We start from the raw sequence: 13590 nt of genomic DNA, 5'->3' as shown, positions 1-13590 counted from the left end.
CGCAGAAATGTCAGAACATTCCATCTCCGCACTTGTGTCATTAGAGCTAACTATGACATACTCCGTGCGAACACTGGTGTCAGCTTAGAAACCGGGAGTTCAAAAAATGGTTCAAATGGCTCTGAGCACTATGGGACTTAACGTCTGAGGTCATCAGTCTCCTAGAACTTTAAGCTACTTAAACCTAACTAACCTAAGGACATCACACACATCCATGCCCGAGGCAGGATTCGAACCTGCGACCGTAGCTGTCGCGCGATTCGACTGAAACGCCTAGAACCGCTCTGCCACTCCGTTCGGCAGAAAAAGGGAGTGTCAACGGCAAATCAGTCATGGACATTTAACAGAAACGGTGACGCATGGTCTCCGAGAATGTTGAAATAAACGACCCGTTTCAAGTTCACGGTAAAATCAATGAATGTGTCCAAGACATGGTAGGAAAAACACCCCCAAAACCTCACAACTACCTCTGGCCTGCACTACACTGCCTGTTTAACTTGTCATTGGGCAGTCGATGCACTCGACACCTTGCGTGGTTTGAAAAGAGGCAAAACCGCAGTTCGTCGAACCGCAGTAAATGTCTCCAGCCAGCTACTGTTCAGTCCAAAGAGGATGTGCAGCATAATGTGCTACTGTGAGCAACGAGCCTTTAGGGGGTACCGAGTACGAAATGTACAATGCGTGCAGTCATCTTCACAGTATACTATGACAAAATGATTTAGATGAGCCTGTATTCACTTGTAGCAGGAATTTCTGTCTTGTTTGAAGTCCACTGTCATTGAAAATTAGTGAAATTCGTCTCCGGATTTTTTAATGGACTTAATATTTAAGAAAAATCCGCCTCGATTGCACAAACTACCTGGTGTTTACCTAGGTTTCAGCGTGGGTAACTACGCCTTCTTCAGAACAAACATAAAACAGCTTGCCTATTTAGGTAGTTTGTGCAATCGAGGCGGATTTTTCATAAATATTTCAATACTTACTACTGCTGACGCGCTGCAATGCTGAAAGTTCTTTTTTATGGCCACTGGTATTACACCGTACCACATGGATGCATTCCTCGTAATCACGCTGGACATTCCGCGTTAATACACCAACAAACTGACTGTGGGCATGGATAAGACCAGACACGACAGCTTGTTTCTGCGATGTGTCACGTCTCCGTGTTTGACCTACCTTAATGCGCTGGTTCTATACAACTAATACACGCACATATCTTTATTGCAAAGAATTATGTCAGCGGAGGATGGTCACACGATGAGCTTAGTACCACTTCTGCACCATCTACAGCGCTCAAAAGCGACCAGTGTGCTAAGAAGTTAACTAACATGATGTGCTGTGTGCCTATGAAATTAATGGTTCGTGGTAACACTTGCAATACAGAAAAAAAGTAGCTTCCCTACGTGAGTGTTGGTGAAAGGATGGCTTGTCCCGCCAGCAGCAGTCCCTTTCGCCTTTTCTTGGCCCCCCTGTACCAGCTGTGTGTTATCAGCAGCAGCTGAGCGGCTGTGGCGAAAACACGCCGCGGCCCTGGCTGTGCCACTGACCGATAACGCCAATGTCGCCGCAAAGGCGTCTCCAAACACTGTCTCCGAGACCTGTCCCTCGTGCCTCTGTCCTGCCGGAGGTCACGGGTGGCTCCCTGACCCGGCCCCAATACTTAACAGTTATTTCTGGCAACGCACACTGTTTTGCCACCTCATAATTTATTCTGCATGATTATCAGAATGTGACGAAGGAGTTTTTCAGCGTCATAACAGCAGCTGAGAGCCTGACTAGTCTACCATTCCGATTTTCATAACCACACTGTCGACAGTTTGTTGAGGGGATTCAGTTCAATTCCATTCAACTCAATTTATTGCCACGAATTGTAGACCTGTTATCTCCAAACAGTTCGTACATATTCAATAATCATGGTGACATACGGGGTCTATATTGTGCACGTGGTAATACGTCATGGTAACAGCAACCACTGGTAACATTAAGGCAGAAATAAAGCAGAATATTGAAAATAAGAATCAATGAAAACCAACATAAAATAAAAAGAATAACTCAACTTTCAAGTGAATAGCTTCCAGCTTATATTGATAGATATGTTACTGGCAGCCGCGCGAGAACTCGAGGTTTGCTGACCAACTACAACTATACTTAGTTCTAAATACACTCCTGGAAATTGAAATAAGAACACCGTGAATTCATTGTCCCAGGAAGGGGAAACTTTATTGACACATTCCTGGGGTCAGATACATCATATGATCACACTGACAGAACCACAGGCACATAGACACAGGCAACAGAGCATGCACAATGTCGGCACTAGTACAGTGTATGTCCACCTTTCGCAGCAATGCAGGCTGCTATTCTCCCATGGAGACGATCGTAGAGATGCTGGATGTAGTCCTGTGGAACGGCTTGCCATGCCATTTCCACCTGGCGCCTCAGTTGGACCAGCGTTCGTGCTGGACGTGCAGACCGCGTGAGACGACGCTTCATCCAGTCCCAAACATGCTCAATGGGGGACAGATCCGGAGATCTTGCTGGCCAGGGTAGTTGACTTACACCTTCTAGAGCACGTTGGGTGGCACGGGATACATGCGGACGTGCATTGTCCTGTTGAAACAGCAAGTTCCCTTGCCGGTCTAGGAATGGTAGAACGATGGGTTCGATGACGGTTTGGATGTACCGTGCACTATTCAGTGTCCCCTCGACGATCACCAGTGGTGTACGGCCAGTGTAGGAGATCGCTCCCCACACCATGATGCCGGGTGTTGGCCCTGTGTGCCTCGGTCGTATGCAGTCCTGATTGTGGCGCTCACCTGCACGGCGCCAAACACGCATACGACCATCATTGGCACCAAGGCAGAAGCGACTCTCATCGCTGAAGACGACACGTCTCCATTCGTCCCTCCATTCACGCCTGTCGCGACACCACTGGAGGCGGGCTGCACGATGTTGGGGCGTGAGCGGAAGACGGCCTAACGGTGTGCGGGACCGTAGCCCAGCTTCATGGAGACGGTTGCGAATGGTCCTCGCCGATACCCCAGGAGCAACAGTGTCCCTAATTTGCTGGGAAGTGGCGGTGCGGTCCCCTACGGCACTGCGTAGGATCCTACGGTCTTGGCGTGCATCCGTGCGTCGCTGCGGTCCGGTCCCAGGTCGACGGGCACGTGCACCTTCCGCCGACCACTGGCGACAACATCGATGTACTGTGGAGACCTCACGCCCCACGTGTTGAGCAATTCGGCGGTACGTCCACCCGGCCTCCCGCATGCCCACTATACGCCCTCGCTCAAAGTCCGTCAACTGCACATACGGTTCACGTCCACGCTGTCGCGGCATGCTACCAGTGTTAAAGACTGCGATGGAGCTCCGTATGCCACGGCAAACTGGCTGACACTGACGGCGGCGGTGCACAAATGCTGCGCAGCTAGCGCCATTCGACGGCCAACACCGCGGTTCCTGGTGTGTCCGCTGTGCCGTGCGTGTGATCATTGCTTGTACAGCCCTCTCGCAGTGTCCGGAGCAAGTATGGTGGGTCTGACACACCGGTGTCAATGTGTTCTTTTTTCCATTTCCAGGAGTGTATATTCTTGTTACACTACCCTATGTGCGTGTGCGTGTGCGCGTGTGCGTCTGTGCGTGTGCGCAGGGTGAAGGACTTCCCGTAAGAGCGTGCAAAAATGTAACAGGACATAGAGAATGCTTCACTGAAAAATTTGATGTAGGGAACTTTGAATCGGAGAAGCCAGCTTAAGGAGATATGGAAGTAATCTTTTCTACCACGTTGTCTAGCATTACCGTTTTCCAGTTTATTTACATCTAACATGCTTACAAGTTTACGCGTATTGTGCTGTTTATTTACATGTACATTATTTCCCGCAAGGAAACAAGGAAGACGAGACTGCTCACTAAGACTTCTTGATGCAGATCGTGTTTACTTTAATTGTCCATAAGGTGGCTCTGTTGTATTTACATTTTCCCATGGCAGAACTTGCTGTGAATCAACGACAGACCCATTCATTACTCAGTGCTACACACAGACCTCATTGTATACGGAATGGAATTGGTTGCCAGAATTATAACTCTCTGTGATGTGATTTGAAACACATCAGAGACACTTGTCAGGATGCGTCAGACTCTTGTTCGCCAATGTCACGCTTGCATTGAGATTGATGGCCGTCAGTTTCAGCATATTTTGTAAGTTACAGCACAAATGGTATGTTTATTGTGTCAGTGATATTTACAGTTACATGAAACTAATTTAAATAAAAAAGTACACAGAAATGTGATTTAATTCCTATTATCTCCTTAAGCTGACTTCTCCGAGGCCAGGTTGGTTCAAATGGTTCAAATGGCTCTGAGCACTATGGGACTCAACTGATTAGGTCATTAGTCCCCTAGAACTTAGAACTAGTTAAACCTAACTAACCTAAGGACATCACAAACATCCATGCCCGAGGCAGGATTCGAACCTGCGACCGTAGCAGGCCAGGTTGCCTACCTCAAATTGTTCAGTGCAGCATCCTCTATGTCCTGTTAAATTTTTGCACGTTCTTATGGAAACACCCTCTACATACACTGAAGTGCGAAAGAAACTAATAGGCATGCGTATTCAAATACAGAGATATGTAAACAGGTAGAACACGGCGCTGTGGTCGGTAACGCCTATATAAGGCAACAAGTGTCTGGCGCAGTTGTTGGATCGGTTACTGCTGCTACAATGGCAATGAGTTTGAACGTGGTGTTATAGTCGGGGCACGAGCGACGGACACAGCGTCTCCGAGGTGGAGATGAAGTGGGGATGACGTGGGGATTTTCCCGTGCGACTATTTCACGAGTGTACCGTGAGTATCAGGAATCCGGTAAAACGTCAAATCCCCGACATCGCTGCGGCCGGAAGAAGATCCTGCTGGAACGAGACCAACGACGACTGAAGTGAATCGTTCAACGTGGCAGAAGTGCAACCCTTCCGCAAATTGCTGCAGATTTCAATACAGGGCCATCAAAGAATGTCAGCATGCGAGCCATTCAAGGAAACATCATCGATATAAGTTTTCGGAGCGAAGGCCCACTCGTATACCGTTGATGAGTGCGCAACGCAAAGCTTCACACGCCTCGCCTGGGAACGTCAACACCGACATTGAACTGTTGACTGGAAACATGTTGCTTGGTCGGACGAGTCTCGTTTCAAATGGTATCGAGCGGATAGACGTGTACGGGTATGGAGACAACCTCATAAATCCATGGGCCCTGCATATCAGCAGGGGTTTGTTGAAGCTGGTGGAGGCTCTCTAATGGTGTGCGGCGAGTGCAGTTGGGGTGATATGGGACCCGTGATACTTCGAGATACGACTGACAGGTGACACGTACGTAAGCATCCTGTCTGATCACCTGCATCCATTCATGTCCATTGTGCATTCCGACGGACTTGGGCAATTCGAGCAGGACAATGCGACACCCCCACACGTCCAGAATTACTACAGAGTGGCTCCACGAACACACTTCTGCGTTTGAACACTTTCGTTGGCCACCAAACTCCCCAGTCATGAGCATTACGAATATCTATATACATTCTTCTGAATAGCAGGTTGCAAGGCATCCCAGATACGCTCAGTAATGCTGATGTCTGTGAAGTTTGGCCAACGGAATATATATATATATATATATATATATATATATATATATATATATATATATATATATATATATATATAATCGTGAAAACGCACCGTTTGATGTTTTCACGGTAGTTGGATTTATAGTGCATCTACTTAATATCACAGATTGCAGTTGCCTTATAACTATTCGATGTGAAATTATATTAACTGTAGTCCACAAGTTCGCTTGGACTAGTCTGCAGATCGCATTCGTACTGTTGCATTCTCTCTCTACCTGAAAAATGGGGCGACTGGAAACGACGTGAACAGTGTAACCTATCTCTCCACATTCACAGACTTGTGTTACTGCATCCCTTTCCATGTTTCTGATACGGACCGTGACCTGTTAATAGGTGCACCGTATCTCGAGTAGGGTCAATGTCGTGTAGTTTGAGCCTGTTCCTAATGCTCTGTAGCTGTGTACCCGCCTTGCAGTGCTTCTAGTGTCCCAGTGAGACAACCATTCATCTAACTTATGGGCTCTAAAATGTCTCTTCAGTAGTACAAGCTCCTGTGATTGCGTACACGATCATATCATTCACGCCCCAGCCAATACAGCGCTGCCCGCAAACGTACCGCAGTATCCATCGGAGGTAACCCTCGACAGGTGTAGTGCGAAAGGCACCGGTTCAACCTCAGAACTACACTCCGCTGAATTCGTCGCAACGTTGTTTTGTAGGCTGCGTAGTCGAAGACGATGCGTGCAGACGCTGGCAACGAAGCCCACAATGGCACTGAAGGTTATTTCGTGATATGACCGCGCCATGTGCAACGGTAATTGATAGTCAGTCGTATGAGCACGGGCAATCTTACGCATAATTTTATCCGCTCTCTTAGTAAAAGATTATAAATGTTCTACAGTGTTCCCTTCCGTGTTTAGAAGGAGACCAAAGTTTAACTACAGCGTACAAATAGAAGTAGTTAGTAGGGGTAGTCGTAAAGTTGTGGTTATCAATTCGAAAAGATCGAGCTGCTATTACGAAGCTTAGTGAGGGTGATAGTCTTTCACTACTGCGACTCGTTTTTGCCGACGAAGGATGACATGGCGGAAACCTTGGTGGTGGAAGAGTGCGTTTTGTTGTCCAACGTTCCCCGCGAATATCTCCTCTTTCTCACTCTGAAAATCCCTGAGACGCTATAGTTTCTCCACCCGTGGAGTGTCTGGGTGTCATGTCACTAGAATACGAGTGTGAAGGAAACTTGGTAGCTGACAGAAACAGCATATGGGACTGTGCCACATGCAGGATGAGCTAGGGTGTTTTAGAGCGCGGCGGGCGTTTGAGTCTTCCCTCGGGCATGTGTGTGTGTGTGTGTGTGTGTGTGTGTGTGTGTGTGTGTGTGTGTGTGTGTTTATCCTTAGGACAATTTAGGTTAAGTAGTGTGTAAGCTTAGGGACTGATGACCTTAGCAGTTACGTTCCGTAAGATTTCACACACATTTGAACACATTTCTTTGTTTTAGAGCAAAAAATGCCTCTGGATAATTTCCCGCTCACCTTCGTCTTGACAGCTTCAAATAATGTCAGCAGGAGATTTAAATGGTATACTCGAGTGATGGTTTACCTTTTACGACAGTAATTTGTTAGCACCACACCGCCTTATTCCTAAAACTCAGCATCGCCTTTCCCGATCATGGCTGGATCACCGCCTTTGTCGGCTGTGGTGAATCTACATTTTTCCACTGCCTTATGCCTTTGTCTCTGGGTCATAGTGATACATCCAGCGCTCGTCCATGGTGACTATGTCGCTAAAAAGTCAGCTGCAACATTTCCATCGCTTCATCAGTTCCGAGAGCTTACTGAATGGGCGCGAATTGTGCTCCAGTTTAAGAATGCGCTGCGCCATTCCCTTCTGGTTTCTCGAGCAGGCTGCTGCGGTACTGTGGGGCTAAGAGTATCAGTCTGTTTCAGGACTGTAGACTTCATGACTACATCTCGTTGCTGTTACTATTGTTGTCTTCGGTCCGAAGATAGGTCTGATGCATCTCTCCACACTGCTCTATCCTGTACGAGCCGCTTCATCTCCGAATAACTACTGCAGCCTACATCCCTGGCCCTTTTATAACTTCCAGAAACTTTAATTCATTCATAGGATACCGAGCCAGTAACGACGCCAATCAGGAGCGGTCGTTAATTCAACAAATTAACGAAATTATGACAGGTAGCTTATCACCATAATTTAACTCATCGAGTTGTTTAAATTAGAAACAAGACAACCAGCTGTGGCAAGTGGTCACATTAGAGATTTAATACACAGAGCTTACATGTGAGATATTGTATCAGAAATATGTTGCACATGTAACATTACGCTCCACCACGGTCACTTGAGGAAAAAAAAACAGTGATTAGCAATTGCCGAGGTACGAAAATACCGCCTGACGGAACGCACTACCGACTTCCCAGGAAAGACGCGGGCGGGCCCCACTGCACGTTCACAGCTTGGCCGCGGCTGTAGGTCCCCGCAAGAATACCACTCTGGCCTTCATTGTACGCGCTGGCAACTTGTGCTGAAGCCAGCCAAGACACCGTAGCAGGCAGGAGACGTCCGCTTTTAGCCGGTGTCCGTTCCTAAATGGCCGCGGGTGCGAGCCACATATCCCAGCTGCGCGAAAACGGCCAGCAAGCGCATCTGTTGGTCAGACCTAACGCGCAGTGAAAAATAGCGCAAACGTGCGAATAGATGTATTCTCTCCCACATGAAAACCAAAGACCGCCTCCCCCTCTTTCTCTCACAGCAAGAAGGAAACTACAGCCCCACTTGATTTGACATACATGGACTCTAGAGGTTTTTTTAGGCTATATATTCCAGACTAAGAGACTGACTAGATTAAGGACCTTCAAAATTTAACAATGGCCGCCAAAACGCAATGATAGCTTATTGTATATCGCCATTTTACCCTGCCCCCATCTCCAAAATTACGGATGATCATCTTATCCCCTGGCTTAACATCAAAGGGGCGACAAGCTTCGTTATAACGACACGCATATCTCTGCTGTACGAGATTTATATTCCTATGCACCCGTTTCCTGTTTTCCTCAATGATCTCTGCGGTTACGTTCCCATGCAGAAGATCATTAATTGACCACAAATTGGCCAATGGGGAATTCATGGAATAAACATCAGGGAGGCTGGAGAGGCCTTACTTGCCTCGTGGTGAGGAGTTGAGAGCTAAGTTTAACCATGAAAGTGAAGCGTACTATTTCCGATGACAATGCTGTTGAAACAAAATAAGAGCAGATTTAAGGTTCCGATTAACTCTCTCTGCAAAGGAGGCTAGTAAATCTTAAGGTATTGTGGTGGAATGACGAATTGCATTCTCGAAGTGAAACCTCAAATTGCTTGGTAAAAAGTGCTGCGGCATTATCTCTAAGGAGTGATCTCTGAGGACCAAAGTTGGAAAACATTTTATATAAATCGCGAGTCGTTAGACCAGCAATGACACCACTACTCGGGACAAGACATACAAACGTGAGCAAGCGTCCGCAACAACCAGGATATAATAGTTACCATCCCACGTCCTAGGTAACGAACCTATGCAGTCGATGAACAGCTTGTTCATTGAATTATTTTCCCACTTGAAATGCAACATCCCCTCCTGAGAATTAGGATTAGGCTTAGCTACGTTGAAACTGTGACATTCGCTCACTAACCTCAGAGCATACTTACACAAGGTGGGCCATGTGAGGTGCTCCCTAGTCTGTGAAAATGTTTTGGCAGCTCCTAATTGACCCCCTACTACGGGACTATGAAATAGTAGAAAATAACACGAATCAGTTCACCAGGTAAACAAATCCTTAAACGTTTATCGCTCCTGGCTTGGTAGCACGCAGTGCTCTTCCTTAGACTAATCTGGCACCTACTTACCTTCCAGAAGCTGCTGCTTAATTACTTTCATGCAAGGATCCAAGCTCTGCTTTTCCCTCAAACTAGTGAACAGCTCGAGCACCTTCGAGACGACACTCATTCCCCAACCGGAGTTCTCAGCAAATTGACTTCCCTGATCATTCACATTACCTTCGTCGAACATGCGAATTGAGGCTTCAGCCACCGAATTACCGGTTCCCTTATGTGTCTAACTGTGAAACTAAAGACCGACATTCAGACCGCCCAGCTGGAATGTGTGTGCCTTTCCTGGGCTGGGCCACAACCCGAGTTAAGGCTTGCTTATCGGTCTCGAGGTCGAAATGCCGATGTTCAAGATAAAAACGAAATTTCTGAGGTAAACAACAATGCCAAGGTCTCCCAATCCGAACGGAATATTTTAGCTCGACTGGTGAGAGCGTTCGAGATGCACAAACTCTGCGGCGTCTCTCGGCTGCCTCTTCCCGTAGAAGCACCGCAGCCACACCTGAATTAGATGCATTGGTTTACACAATGAACGGTTACAGGTAATCAGGCACTTCAAGATTTTGGGGGCTAGCCAAAGCGGCTTTAATAGCATCAAGGGCTGACTGCTGGGATTCTCCCCACTTGAATTCCACGTTTTCTTATGTAGTTGATTCAAGGGAGCCGCCAATTGAGCAAAATGGGCCACGAACTTCTAAAAAATTTGGTCATGCCAAGTCTTAGGTGGGAGAAAATACAAATACCTAGGTCTTCCTTGATCGATTCTCATCCCATCAGCTGACACTAAATGCCCTAGGAAGGAGATTTCCTTACGTACTACACTTATTTAACACTGATTAACAAAGAGTCCAGCAGCACGAAAACGAAGTAAGACCTGCTCAAAATGTTGAAAATGTTGTTAGAAGGTGGCAGTGTAGACTACATCGCCCCGCAAATTGTAACGACTTATATTTCAGATCCCCAAAACACTATAACAGGGAAAGGACGGCTTCCCCCATGGACAAACCAGATGACCCTTATTAAACCCAAATATGTTCCAGTCAGTGCTGACAGCCGTCACCATCTTGGATTCTTCACGCAGCGGGATCAGATAATTTGGTTAAGATCCAAGACCGTAAAAATCTTTGCCCCAGCAAACTCGGTAAAATAATGGTGTAAGTCGGGTAACGAAACCGATTTCAGAATAACCTATTATCAACGACCGAGCTGTACCCAGACTCTCGTTTAGGGACTAGAAACATGGAAGAGGCATAAGGAGATGTAGATGTCCTAATGACACCCTCTTCCAACATTTTTTCTGCTATCCGTCGTTACACCTCCATCTTGGATGGCGACAGCTGATCTCGAGGTTGCTTATCATAGGACAGCCGTATCTCATAACGGATCCCATTGGTTACACCCAGTTTACCGGTCAAAACATCGGGAAACTGATTAAGACCTTTCAAAAGGCACTCAGCTTCTCACGAGGTAACTGGCTCACGTCAAACTCAGAACTCTCCACAACTACATTAGTAACCTCAGTCACAAATTTGACACCAACATAATCTGATTATCTTGTCAGTACAAAATCTGAAGGAAACCAGCGTAATCTGAAACTAAGCCCACCTCCTGGATCCAATCACAACCTAATAAGAAACTGACTGTAAGATCTCTAATTACCAATACTTTAACTGGCCACGAAAAATCTTATATAGAGAGACTTCCTTTACAATAACTCATCAAGGATAACACCTGCGCATTAACTGCATGACATCAGTGTAACGTGACTGCAAGGGAGAAAGCCTACAAATAAACGGTTATTAAGATACCACTGGTAGTCCAACAACAAAACACCACTGCCGGCGTCAAGCAAGGCGCAGACTGGTTCATGGTTCAAAGAAGCACGAACATATGGCACAGATCGACTGATAACCGGCCTTATGCGACTGAATCGCTTAATTGGCGGTGAGTGCCTTACGGCGCCTCCTCTCCCTAGACTTCAGCTGTTAGGCCATGACTCTAGCTGTGGGGGACACTCACGAACAAAATGCTCTAAACTTCCACAGCGTTAACACCTCTTATCTTCAACCCTACCCTTCTGCCAGCCTATAGCTTTGGACTGCACACAAAGAGTTTTCGGAGTCAAACTTCCTAGCTCTTCGTGCTTGCTGTTAGCAAGAACTAATTGACTTTGCACTTTAATTATTTATACAGGCAGGACATTCATTATTTGAGCCCTGTGGTTAAGCACAGCGCGACTACAGTTTGCCAGTAAATTTTCTCTACAATTTGAATTTAATTCTGTCTATGAGATACAATGTTACCGTAATTTTGGAATAAAAGGTCTGACTGAGCACCTAGGGACTGACTGAGCACCTGTTCTTACTTCCCCTCAAGGGTGATACACGGTGTTTCAAAAATGACCGGTATATTTGAAACGGCAATAAAAACTAAACGAGCAGCGATAGAAATACACCGTTTGTTGCAATATGCTTGGGACAACAGTACATTTTAAGGCGGACAAACTTTCGAAATTACAGTAGCTACAATTTTCAACAACAGATGGCGCTGCAAGTGATGTGAAAGATATAGAAGACAACGCAGTCTGTGGGTGCGCCATTCTGTACGTCGTCTTTCTGCTGTAAGCGTGTGCTATTCACAACGTGCAAGTGTGCTGTGGACAACATGGTTTATTCCTTAGAACAGAGGATTTTTCTCGTGTTGGAATTCCACCGCCTAGAACACAGTGTTGTTGCAACAAGACGAAGTTTTCAACGGAGGTTTAATGTAACCAAAGGACCGAAAAGCGATACAATAAAGGATCTGTTTGAAAAATTTCAACGGACTGGGAACGTGACGGATGAACGTGCTGGAAAGGTAGGGCGACCGCGTACGGCAACCACAGAGGGCAACGTGCAGCTAGTGCAGCAGGTGATCCAACAGCGGCCTCGGGTTTCCGTTCGCCGTGTTGCAGCTGCGGTCCAAATGACGCCAACGTCCACGTATCGTCTCATGCACCAGAGTTTACACCTCTATCCATACAAAATTCAAACGCGGCAACCCCTCAGCGCTGCTACCACTGCTGCACGAGAGACATTCGCTAACGATATAGTGCACAGGATTGGTGACGGCGATATGCATGTGGGCAGCATTTGGTTTACTGACGAAGCTTATTTTTACCTGGACGGCTTCGTCAATAAACAGAACTGGCGCATATGGGGAACCGAAAAGCCCCATGTTGCAGTCCCATCGTCCCTGCATACTCAAAAAGTACTGGTCTGGGCCGCCATTTCTTCCAAAGGAATCATTGGCCCATTTTTCAGATCCGAAACGATTACTGCATCACGCTATCTGGACATTCTTCGTGAATTTGTGGCGGTTCAAACTGCCTTAGACGACACTGCGAACACCTCGTGGTTTATGCAAGATGGTGCCCGGCCACATCGCACGGCCGACGTCTTTAATTTCCTGAATGAATATTTCGATGATCGTGTGATTGCTTTGGGCTATCCGAAACATACAGGAGGCGGCGTGGATTGACCTCCCTATTCGCCAGACATGAACCCCTGTGACTTCTTTCTGTGGGGACACTTGAAAGACCAGGTGTACCGCCAGAATCCAGAAACAATTGAACAGCTGAAGCAGTACATCTCATCTGCATGTGAAGCCATTCCGCCAGACACGTTGTCAAAGGTTTCGGGTAATTTCATTCAGAGACACGCCATATTATTGCTACGCATGGTGGATATGTGGAAAATATCGTACTATAGAGTTTCCCAGACCGCAGCGCCATCTGTTGTTGACAATTGTAACTACTGTAATTTCGAAAGTTTGTCTGCCTGAAAATGTACTGTTGTCCCAAGCATATTGCAACAAACGGTGTATTTCTATCGCTGCTCGTTTAGTTTGTATTGCCGTTTCAAATATACCGGTCATTTTTGAAACACCCTGTAAGTGCTGTTGAAATTCTCACTGACTAGTATATGAAATTTATTATTTATTGTAATCATACAATCAGTTAAATTGAGTGATTGTTGATCAAGTTCTGAACTCAAATAAAGAGTTTATAACTATGACTGCTGCTGCTCCTGTATATTTTCTGGTTCCCC

The sequence above is a fragment of the Schistocerca nitens genome, chromosome 4 (genome assembly GCF_023898315.1).
Source record: "Schistocerca nitens isolate TAMUIC-IGC-003100 chromosome 4, iqSchNite1.1, whole genome shotgun sequence".
In the NCBI taxonomy this organism is placed as follows: Eukaryota; Metazoa; Arthropoda; class Insecta; order Orthoptera; family Acrididae; genus Schistocerca; species Schistocerca nitens.
This window is presented reverse-complemented; position numbering follows the sequence as displayed.